The sequence below is a fragment of the Cicer arietinum genome, chromosome 4 (genome assembly GCF_000331145.2).
Source record: "Cicer arietinum cultivar CDC Frontier isolate Library 1 chromosome 4, Cicar.CDCFrontier_v2.0, whole genome shotgun sequence".
In the NCBI taxonomy this organism is placed as follows: domain Eukaryota; kingdom Viridiplantae; phylum Streptophyta; class Magnoliopsida; order Fabales; family Fabaceae; genus Cicer; species Cicer arietinum.
In genome coordinates, this window is record NC_021163.2 from 29,210,581 (window position 1) to 29,221,694 (window position 11,114).

At 25.9% G+C, this 11,114-nt stretch overlaps 1 long non-coding RNA gene across 3 annotated transcripts in view; it reads left to right on the plus strand.

The window, feature by feature from the left end:
- Positions 1-1,940: 1,940 nt before the first annotated feature.
- LOC101514906 (uncharacterized) overlaps positions 1,941-11,114 on the plus strand; it is an 11,684-nt gene continuing 2,510 nt past the window's right edge. For 2 of the 3 annotated variants that reach the window (XR_003472500.2, XR_003472499.2), the window contains exons 1-3: positions 1,941-2,193; positions 2,437-2,515; positions 3,886-3,937. This is a non-coding gene — a long non-coding RNA (uncharacterized lncRNA). Of the gene's footprint in view, positions 2,194-2,436; positions 2,516-3,885; positions 9,129-11,114 lie in introns of those variants that run through there. The other variant, XR_189715.4, reaches the window with a different exon arrangement.

An 11,114-nucleotide genomic window follows, 5' to 3' on the forward strand; every position in this document is an offset into this window, starting at 1 on the left:
TACATCCTTTTTTTTGTTTTTTTAACTGCCATTAGTATAATATTAATTTTAATTTATTTTTTAATGTTGTCAATATTTATAAGGACTAAAATAAAATAAAGCAATTTTGTCACAATCATCCATATCTCCTTTGTTTATCTTGTTTATTTTTTTTAATATTTTTTAAGTGACCAATATTAATAAATAATTGTTAATTTTATTGAATAAAAGAGATGAATTCATGATTTATTTATCACTTTAACTTCCAAACCATCATTATGATTCATTGGCTAATTTCAATATATATCTTTTGTTTTCCCTTTAGAAAAAGAATATTTTTGTTTTCTTTCTATTAGGATTAATATATATACTCATTGCAACAAAATAAAAGTTAAAATACATTTTTAATTTTTTATTGTTTGTAATACTTCAATTCTCTATTTTTTTAAATCTGTCTTTAATTATTTAAAATGTATATAAGTTAATATATATATTTTTCATACTTTTTTTAAAATGTTGAGGTGACAAGTTAACATTTCTTTTTCTTATTTTTCATTTTAAAAAAATTAATAACAATATTCATATCTATTGTAGGAGAATTATTGAAACCATTAAATTCAAAATATTATAAAGTCTCTCGAATAGAGAACTATTCCTTTAATGGCTTTCATCATTTTCTTTATTATCATCTTCATCGTATCTTCATATTAAACTTTAGAAAAATAAAAATTAATAACACAAAATTTAAAATCCCTTATTCAAAAATAAATTCTAAATTTAAAAAATTCAAAAAGCAAAAATCTAAACTCGTATTTTTTGAGAAATGAGAAATTTGATGGTGAGTTTGGTGAAAGAATGATTTAAGAGTTTTAATTTATGCATTTCCTTCCATCTCTCTTCTCTTTCCTTTGCACCTTTATTAAGATGCACCTCACGTTGCTTCAAAGAAAGAACAAGATCGACCAAATTGAAACTAGGGTAAATCTAATCATGCAAATAAGGGACAAAAACTATACCCGAGTTAACATGAGGGTGATAATCATGTCTTTGGTAGGGTTAACATAGACAGAAAGTGGGTGGCTGACCGAGGTAAAATTCCATGAGCAAAACAATGAAGATGATGTTGTAACCGACAAATTGGTAAATCAAGGGAATGGTTTCATGAGCTTGGAGGAGGTTAACCAAAATCAAAACTCATACTTTTTATTTTGGTTAAACCATCATTTGATCCCTCATTGCGAACATTATTTTAGTAATTAATTCAGTCAAAGATTCAAATTAGTATACAACTCGTCCATACGTCTTTCAATTTATATTATGACGTTAAGTTAACAATTAACTCTATTGATTTGGTTATATGGATGACTAAGTAATATATGTTGTGTCATTCTCTCATTGCTAGTTGACTAACTTGATCCTCTTCATTTTTTGCATCTTTATTTATGGTCAATTTGGAGAGAAATTAACACAAAAAGTAGATAGTGAAATACACTTAATGATGAAATATACCATTAGTGGTGGAATATACTATTTATCTTTTGTATCTATCTATTTTTAAATGGATCGTAAATGCAAATAAAAAATGGAGAGGATACAAACCCACTTTACATCCAACATTTTTTTTTCCGACAAAATTTAACATTTCTATCTTCAAAATTTTCTTCATTTTTTCTCCCAAATATATATATTTTCTTTTACAAATCCCTCAATTTCTTTTTCATGTGCATCCCTCAAGTTTTGTCCTACTTTTAAACGGGTGAATCCATGAATGAATTTTAATTAAAAGGCTGGAAGAGACCTCCACTTGATACGACTTAATAAAATTGATAAAGTTGTGATGTGGTTTGTGACTTCAATATTTGAAAAAATAATAATTAATTTGCGCATATTTTAAAAGATACAGGATCAATTTAGAAAAAATGATTTAAATGTAATAAATAAATGGCTAAAAATAAAATTTTACCTAGATTTATCCCCTCTTCTTATATCGAATATATATTGATGCTATCTGTTTCGGGACGACTATACTCCTACACCATCTAACTCAGACATCATACATGGATTCATTATAGAACGAAGGAACCCTCGCCGCCACACCACTATTGCATCTCGCCGCCACACCACCATTGCATCTTGCCGCCATCGTCACCATCGAATCTCAACTTCTTTGCGTCGCATCTCAACTTCCCCCGCCATTGGTACCTTGTCGCCTTCGTAAGTGTCGCGCACTACTATCTGTTTTCTTTAATTCTCGTCTCTCGTCATTTTTCATTATTCATTTTCGTGAATATAGAACCTCCATTTTTGTGACCATCAACGTCACCTTTAGTGAAAGTGAGTTAGGGTTTTGATTTTCTTTTGATTTAGGATTTTGATTTAGGGTTTTTCTTTTGATTTAGTATTTTTGTGTGTTTGGTGTTTTGAACATTTTCAATTTTTAAATTGTGTTGGTTGTAGATCTGGTGTTTTTCTGAGATTGGAGTTTATTGTCAAGTTGAAAGAGGCAAAGGGTTCTGCCATTGCTGCTTGCATAAAGGTATTTATACTTTGATTACCTCAGTTTTTGTTACATTAATATGTAGTTTTTAATTATTTGTTGAATTCATGTTATCTTAGTTTTAATAAACTTTTTTATTTCTTGTACTGTTGAATCTTAGTTGTATTCTCTTAGTTGTTGAATTCAAACATACATGTAGTTATAATGACTCAAGTTTCTTCTTAATTTGCAATTATTAAGTAATATATTTTGTTGGTTATTTAGTTTAAATAAAAAATTGCAAAAAAATAACAGCATGTAGAAAACTGCAAAAAAAAATGCATGCATATAAAAACTGCAAATAAATATTGCACATAAAACTACAATAAAAAAGTACAACTGAAATATAATTGTCATCTACATAATTGATCTCTAAATTAAAAGCACTAAAGATACATTAATGAGACAACAATGTAATTACACAAAGAAAATATTTTAGTTTCAATAGATAAATATTTATTGGTCTTTTATTTTTTTTCCTACTAATTTCAAACACTATTGAAGACATGAGACAAATATTTATCAGTAATAAATATAAAAAGAAATGTAGTTTTAATAAAATTACATAAGTGATAAATATAAAAAATGATGAGATAAATATTTGTTGGTCTTTTATCTTTTTTCTTTTTTCTTTCTTCTTTTTTCTAATTCCAAACACTATTAAAAAACATCGGAGACATATTTGTAAGTGATAAATATACAAAATTATACTGGACAAATATTGTCAATGGTAAATATAAAAATTAGTACAAATATTTGCCACTAGTACATTAAAAAAATACAAGACAAATATTTATCATTGATGAATATTAAAAAACACGGGACAAATCTTTGACATTGATAAATATAACCAACATATTAGATAAATATTTTTCTCTAATACACACAAAAAATGTTGTTAGTGATAGATATAAAAATTACGGAATAAATATTTGCAACTAATACATGTAAAAATACATGACAAATATTTATCATTGATAAATATTAAAAAAACACGGGACAATTATTTGACATTGATAAATATAAAAAATATTGGATAAATATTTATTATTGATAGATAAAATAATATCTTTTTTGTAAATCTACACGAGACACATGTAAAATATCAATGATATCGCACAGATTTCTTGTTAGTTTCAAAGATAAAGTGAAAGCAAACCTAAAAAATAGATTAAACAAATAATGTAACAAAGAGCTTTTACTGATTATAGAAGTACCATAGAGCATGCATACAAGAAATTCTTCCTACAGTGTATTTTGAATATTAATCGTTCGGAATATGAATCTTAAGGTGTTTTTTGAATATGACTTAAGCCCCCTTATCCACATGAAATTTCACATGAAAATAATTTTTGCATGAAAATCTGCAGGTAACTCAGCAACTAAATTATTTTGAAGAAAAATCTGCAGGAAATTTGAGAGGTAAATTTACATCTTGTGCTTGTTTTTCTGCTTTTTAATTTATATGAAAATTTTAATTAAAAGTATATGAAAACATTATTATAAAAATATTTTTGAAGTATTTAATTTTAGTCTTTAATTACAATACTACTAAACAAAATTTATATATGTTCACAAATCATAACTAAATATTAATTAAAGTATGATTCAAAGAAAAAGCTAAGTATAATTAAGTACATGATGCAACCAAATTACCAAAATAAGAATAAATACTATTCAATATGATCAATACCAATGTCATAATCCCCACTATCTTCATCAGTTTCAATATTAGGTTGTGATGATGAACTTGGACGATAAGAAGATCCAACAAATACTGAATGTTGCATAAGATTCAACTTTTGTTGGTCTCAACCATCTCTTTTTCTTGTTGTTGTAGTCGTTGCTTCATCAAAAACTTTTCTTGCTCTTGTCGTTGCAATGGTTCATTCAAAGCATAAACTTGATTTTTCAAAACATCAACCTAATGATTAGAAAACATTGTTGGTTGACCTGGAAAAGATTTTGGATATAGATCCAAGACTAAATATTCTCCCTTCCTCCCATTTACATCCACCCTATCAATATGTCTTTGTTTGATTGACTATCGACTTCATTCTCTCCTAAAACAAAAGTTGAATCTTCATGAGATAATTCAATTTTTTGTTTTTGAATTTCTTGTAAAAGAAAATATAAATTTGTTTATAAACATTTTCATATGATTTGAATTATTAATTAGTTTTTGGAACACAAGTAATACACAAGAAGTTATGAGCTTACACAAGCAGATTTTGCATGAACACTGACCTAGTTTTTATCTTTCTTACGATGAATACAAAAATAAAAGTTACTCAATCTCACTGAATTGGGTCTTCCCCTTTCACCCCCTTTTGTGAAAATATAAAGGTCTTAATGTCGTTAATTTTTAAATATAAAATATAAAATAGAAAATAGAAAAGTAATAATACCATTCTTTTCCAATGCACTCGAAGAGGAACTGATCTGTCGGTGTGAAGAGATACATCGTTCATAAAATTGTGATTTATTTTATTTATGTGTCAGATTTATTTTTGAAATTAGAGGAATTCCAAATTGCCTTCAATTGTTAACACGTGCTCTCTCCCATCCAAGTTGGCTTACTTTCCAAATCTTTAAGTGCATCTTGCATTAGTTGTGACATCTCAGCTGCACTTCTTTTTTCAAAGTTGCGTTGTATCATGTCGGTTTAATTTAGTAGCCATGTAAAACTTTTCTGTAATGGAAAAAACACGTCAAGAATTAAATTTTGTATGTTAGAACCTAGTATTTAATAGACTAATACATAAAATGACTAAATGAATATTATTGATATAACAATTCAGCAGTAGCTATTAACAGTAGCAATTACAGAACAAAAGGAAATTACTCTTGCTGCAATAGGAATAATAAATTGCTAATAACCATCATTAATCCTCTAGAAATTAGAGAGCCTTATATATATGTGTGTGTAACGATATAAGAATAAAAAACAAAACAGAATAAACAAAGCAAAAGCAATAGAAAACAAAGGAATAAAACAGAGGCAGAAGATGAACAAAACGGAGGAACAAACCAGAAGTAATACCTTACGCACATACATTAGTCTAGCAATCTAGATAGGAGAGAAATTAAAAACCATACAATACATGAACTAACTAATTAATCAACCAAACATATTACATTGAGAAAAGTTTTATGAGCTAGCTAGCTAGGTTGTTGATGACTTTAAACATTAATTAATTGGGTGCATTCTATCTTTATATGGATTAAGTGGAGAAAGAACATCCTATAATTTCTGATTTTCTAGAAAAGCCTAAGCAGAGTAAGTGCAGATCATAACTTTAGAGACTCTTAAAGGGAAAATCCTAATTGTATGCTCATATTTAATAATATTCATATTGTTATCCATACCATTTTTTTTTTTTATTTATTAAAAAAGTTGAATGTAGGAAAAAAGTTATGATTGACAGAAAATAAGTTGAATGTAGTAATATTATCTTAAACAAGTCGAACAAATCATTTCGTTTATTTCTAGTTAATTTTTTTCATAATGGTTTTCTCTTCTCTAAACTAGGACGTATGATACTAGCAATTGTTGAAACTACTAGTTTGTTTTGATCAATCTATGTAAAAAACTAATATATAAAGTTATGTAGCTTAACTTAATAATAAAATAAAATAAAACATCAACAAAATGTAATTTACTCACTCATCTTTTTTTAGGAGTATTGAAAGCTTTGATATATTTTCTCCTCCACTACTATGACTAGATGAAGATTGAGCCGTTTCATTAATTATAACTTTTCATTAATCATAACTTAAGAAGGGATTGGTCGAGATCGAGGTTGAGATTTGTTTGGTGCGTTGAGGTCAAGGTTGAGGTCGAGCCGCGTAATTAATCATAACCTTATATTTCTATCTCAACCACAACTTGTTCCCCTTTATTTCAACCACAATCCAACCAATTCATCCATTCTCAATTCCAATCACGACCTCGATCCACCCAATCTCATTCTCCACTATCTCAACCCCCATCCATATATCGAACTCGTCCTCAATCCACTAAATCAACGCAACCTCAAACTCAACCTTGATCACAACCCCAATCCACATAATCTCACCCTCCACCATCTCAAGCTCAACCTCAATGCACCAAAGCTCACCCTCCACCATCTCAACCTCGATCTCGACCAATCCCTTCTCAAAGTTATCATTAATGAAGCAACTCAATCTTTATCTAGTCATATTAGTTGAGAAGAAAATGAACAAAACGAATACTCCCAGAAAATGATAGGTGAGTAACTTATATTTTATTGATGTTACATTTTATTATTAAATTACACAACATAACTTTATATATTGTTTTTTTACATATGTTTGATCAATACACACTAGTAGTTTCAACAATTGTTAATATCATACGTTCTAGTTTAGAGGAGCAAAAACCATGTAAAAAGTTAACTAGGGATGAACGAAATGGATTGTTCGACTTGTTTAAGGTAATATTATTACAATTAACTTATTTTTTGTCAATCATAATTAGTTCATTTTAAATCAATGCCAAATGGTTCTATATAGGATGCTGATTTTGTTTTATTAAACAAAATAATTCCCTTGATCTTGGGTAAGTCTTTATGGCTATCACATGCATTAATTTTTCAAGTTGGGAAATGAATGAAATTCAAGAGAAAACTTTGAAGAATAAAATAGGTTTCATCGAAATTTTGTAGCCGGAAAATCAATAGTGTTGTTTAAAAAGTTAAATACAAAAGCTATATGCAAGAGACTATCATTTAAAAAATCAATGATTATTACGAACAAATTTTAATTTTTCTTTTTTTATAAATAGTTCAAATATTTTTCCTAAGTAACTAATTATCCTACAATATATAATTAGTGTTTGATGTACTTAAAGTAGTACGGGATAAAATTTGATTCTTGACATGTTTTTTTTTATTAGAGAAAAGGTTTACATGACCACCACAATGCAACTTTGAAAAAAGGGTGCAGCTACGATTTCCCAACAAATTAAAGATGCACAATTTTTTTTAGAAAATAAGCCAACTTGAATGAGATAGAGTATGTGGGAACAATTGAAGGCATATTAGAATTCCTCTAAGTTAAAAAAAAAACAAAAAACTGACGGATAAAAGAAATCTCAATTCAATAGGTGATTCATCTTTTCACATTGGTGGATTAATTTCTCATGAGGTGCATTGGAAATGAATTGTATTAATAATTTTCTAGTTTATAATTTAAAATTAACGACATTAAAACATATTTTATAATTTACATAAGGAAATCGAAAGGAACAACATTTGGTGACTTTTATTTTGTAGTAATCGAAGAAACAATAAAAATTAGGTCGGTATTCATGCATAATTTGCTTGTTTAAGAAAAATTAAAAAACAAAACTTTTATTACGGGAGAGGATGAAGCCGATATGCAACCAATCAAATATATGTCATCTGATATTAATATATGGCTGATATTAATATATGGGTAGATGTACTTGGGGAGATGAAATAGATAATATTTAGTACTTTGATTCCAAGTCAACCAACAATGTTTTAAGAAGAGGTTGATTTTTTGAGAAGTCAAATTCATGCTTTGAATGAATAGTTGCAAAGACAAGAGAAATAAAGGTTGTTGATGAAACAACAGTTGCAACGATAAGAAAAAGATATGGTGAATCCAACAAAAATTTAACCTTTCTCGTGCAACATTTAGGATTTGTTGGATCTTCTTCTCGTCTATGTTCATCACCATAATTTAACAATGAAAATGAAGATATTGGTGATGAAAACATTCGTATTGATCATATTGAGTAGTATTTATTTTTAGGTTTAATTGCAATTTTGTTTCCTTTATTTTTACCAATTCATAAAATTAGTCTCCTTATTTTAAAATTCGAAAATTTTGGTTCCTCACTCAAATTTTTTAATCTAAAAAATGACGATTTAACATAATTTAAAAGATACGATATACAATTTCATAGTTTAGAATCATCTGAATGCATTAATTATTCACATGATTTTGTTAAATTACAAGTATGAAAAATTTTCTGAATAATTTTACGTCAATGTATCATATGTCACATTATTTGAGTATGTTACTGTGCATTTTTTAGTTAAAATGTCAGGAATGAGCTAAAAATGTCGACTTTTAAATAAGAGAATTAATTTCGTGAATCAATAAAAATAAGTAGATTAAAATTGTAATTAAGCTTTATTTTTATATCGATAATTTAGTTGTATTTAGTTGTATCATGTACTTGATTATACTTAATTTTTTTTGAACCATGTTTTAACTAATTCTTACATATGGTTTGTGAACATTATATAAATTTCTTTTAAGAGCATTGTAGTTAAATATTAATATTAAATACTTCAAAAATGTATTTCTATTAATGTTTTCATATATTTTTAGTTGAAATTTTTATATAAATTAAAAAGTAAAAAACAATCACAAGCTGAATTTTTTTTTTTTTTACTTCTAAAAATTTTACTGTGAAAAAAAATTTGATGTGGACTTTCTTGCGGAAACAATTTTCATGTGGAATTACCTACAGAATTATGCTTATAACACATTCGCATGAATTGTATTTGTAGAAACTTATGAAAAGTAATAAGAAAATGTATTAAATTTGCCAAAATTTTGTTGCAGACTTTTATTTATTTTTTATGCAGAATAGTAAGTTAAATGCGGATTTCAAAAATCTCTAAAAAAACAAATTATACAAAGGTTTTACGCCGAAAAACACTTTCACAGGTAACATGTTTTATGTGGAATTTAGCTCAAATCTCTAAAAAAACTGATACCTAGTAGTGTTTAGTCCTACTTGAATTTCAATTTTTAAATAATTTTTTTGTACACATATTTACAATAATTTAAAAAGTTTTTCTACAAAAAATGAGTTTAAAATTTAATATTTAAGTCTAAATTTTTATTACTTTTATTTTAAGTATATGATATTTATAAAATTTTATATTTTATTCATCTCAAGTTAAAAAATTATAAATTTGTATAAATAAAAATATGATGTTTTAAACATATTTGTAAAAATCATTCAAAAATTTATATTTTTTAATAATTTTCTCCTATTTTGAATATAAAATAATAACTTAATTCTATCTTATTAACAACTTTCTCTTATTTTTTCTTTAGATCTAATAAATAATAATAATAATAAGTAAACTATATTAATAAAATTAAATAAAATATATTAAATTAAAAAAATACATGAAAATTAATAAAATCTACCTAAATGTTCTTCAGTTTTACATCTAGACTATCCTCCAAAATTACGATAACAGATAATAGTACATACAAGGTACATGGTACATGGCCGATGTGCAATTGAAGGACAGTCGAATGGACATCATTGATTTAAATTTCATGTTTTTTATTTTTTCAATTTGATGTTTTTTTTCTTTAATCTAATGTATTTTATTTAATTTTATTAATATAATTAATTATTATTATTATTTATTTATTATTAGAAAATTATTAATAAAATAAAATAAAATTATTTTATCAGCAAAATAAGAAGGTAGAGAATTATTAAAATAACATAACACATTATTTATTTTAGCACATTTATTTAATTGTATTATTTTTGATGTATTTTGTTTCTATTAGATATATTTTATTAATGTAATTTATGTTTTTTAAAACTATTTTTTTATTTTAGTTATTAAATTAATAGTTATACTCTTGTAAAAAATAATAGGTGATCGTATTTTCGAAACGCGACTATAAAAAAAAATCATCCTTCGAATGGGTATGTTAGTTAATTTAAAAAAAACAAGAGGTTATATATATATAAAATTCCATGACCAATGATTTTTCTAAAACAAACTCACCCAGCCAAACAACATATATTTTTATGTTTTTAGTCTTAGTCACTACAAGAATTTTTTTTATCTTTTTTTTTAGCCTACAAGAGCTTTACTTTGTTAGGTTGGGTTTGCAATAATATACTGAGTAATTTAATTTTTTAATGTCTATAACATTTATTTTTGTTTTTCATAAAACATTTTGTAACTTTTTAATTTCAAAAAACGTTTTATCTTCATGTTTTATCTCTAGTTATAAGTAAAATAATTGTCTATTTTTAATTTTTAAATAATTTTTTACATTATAATAATATCATTCAAAAAGTTTAGAATTTTTTAATTAAACATAATTTCTTAAATGTCAAAATCTTAAGAATTCATACTTTTAATTCATTATATGTTTTAAAAAAAATCAAAATTTTGATAAATATATGTTTTTAATTTCGTAAACATGACCACAAAATAAAAAATAAATGACAAAAAAAAAATTGAAAATTAAAAAACAAAAGGAAAGTTGCAGGTATTAAAATTAAATATTAAAATTTTATGAAAATTAAAAACTTATTAAACCTTTTTATTAAATCTAGCGCATTTCTCTTTTGACAAGTGCGGCCGGTTACAAAAGAATGAAGTACCTTTAGCTATCTCAATTTTTTTGTTCTGTTGTAGTATGTATTTCTATATTTAGCTACTCTAAAAAATATATATTTAACTGTCCTAAATACAAATTTATTGCTCTAAATAAATTTGTTGCTCTCTCTCTCTCTCTCTCTCTCTCTCTCTCTCTCTCTCTCTCTCCCTCT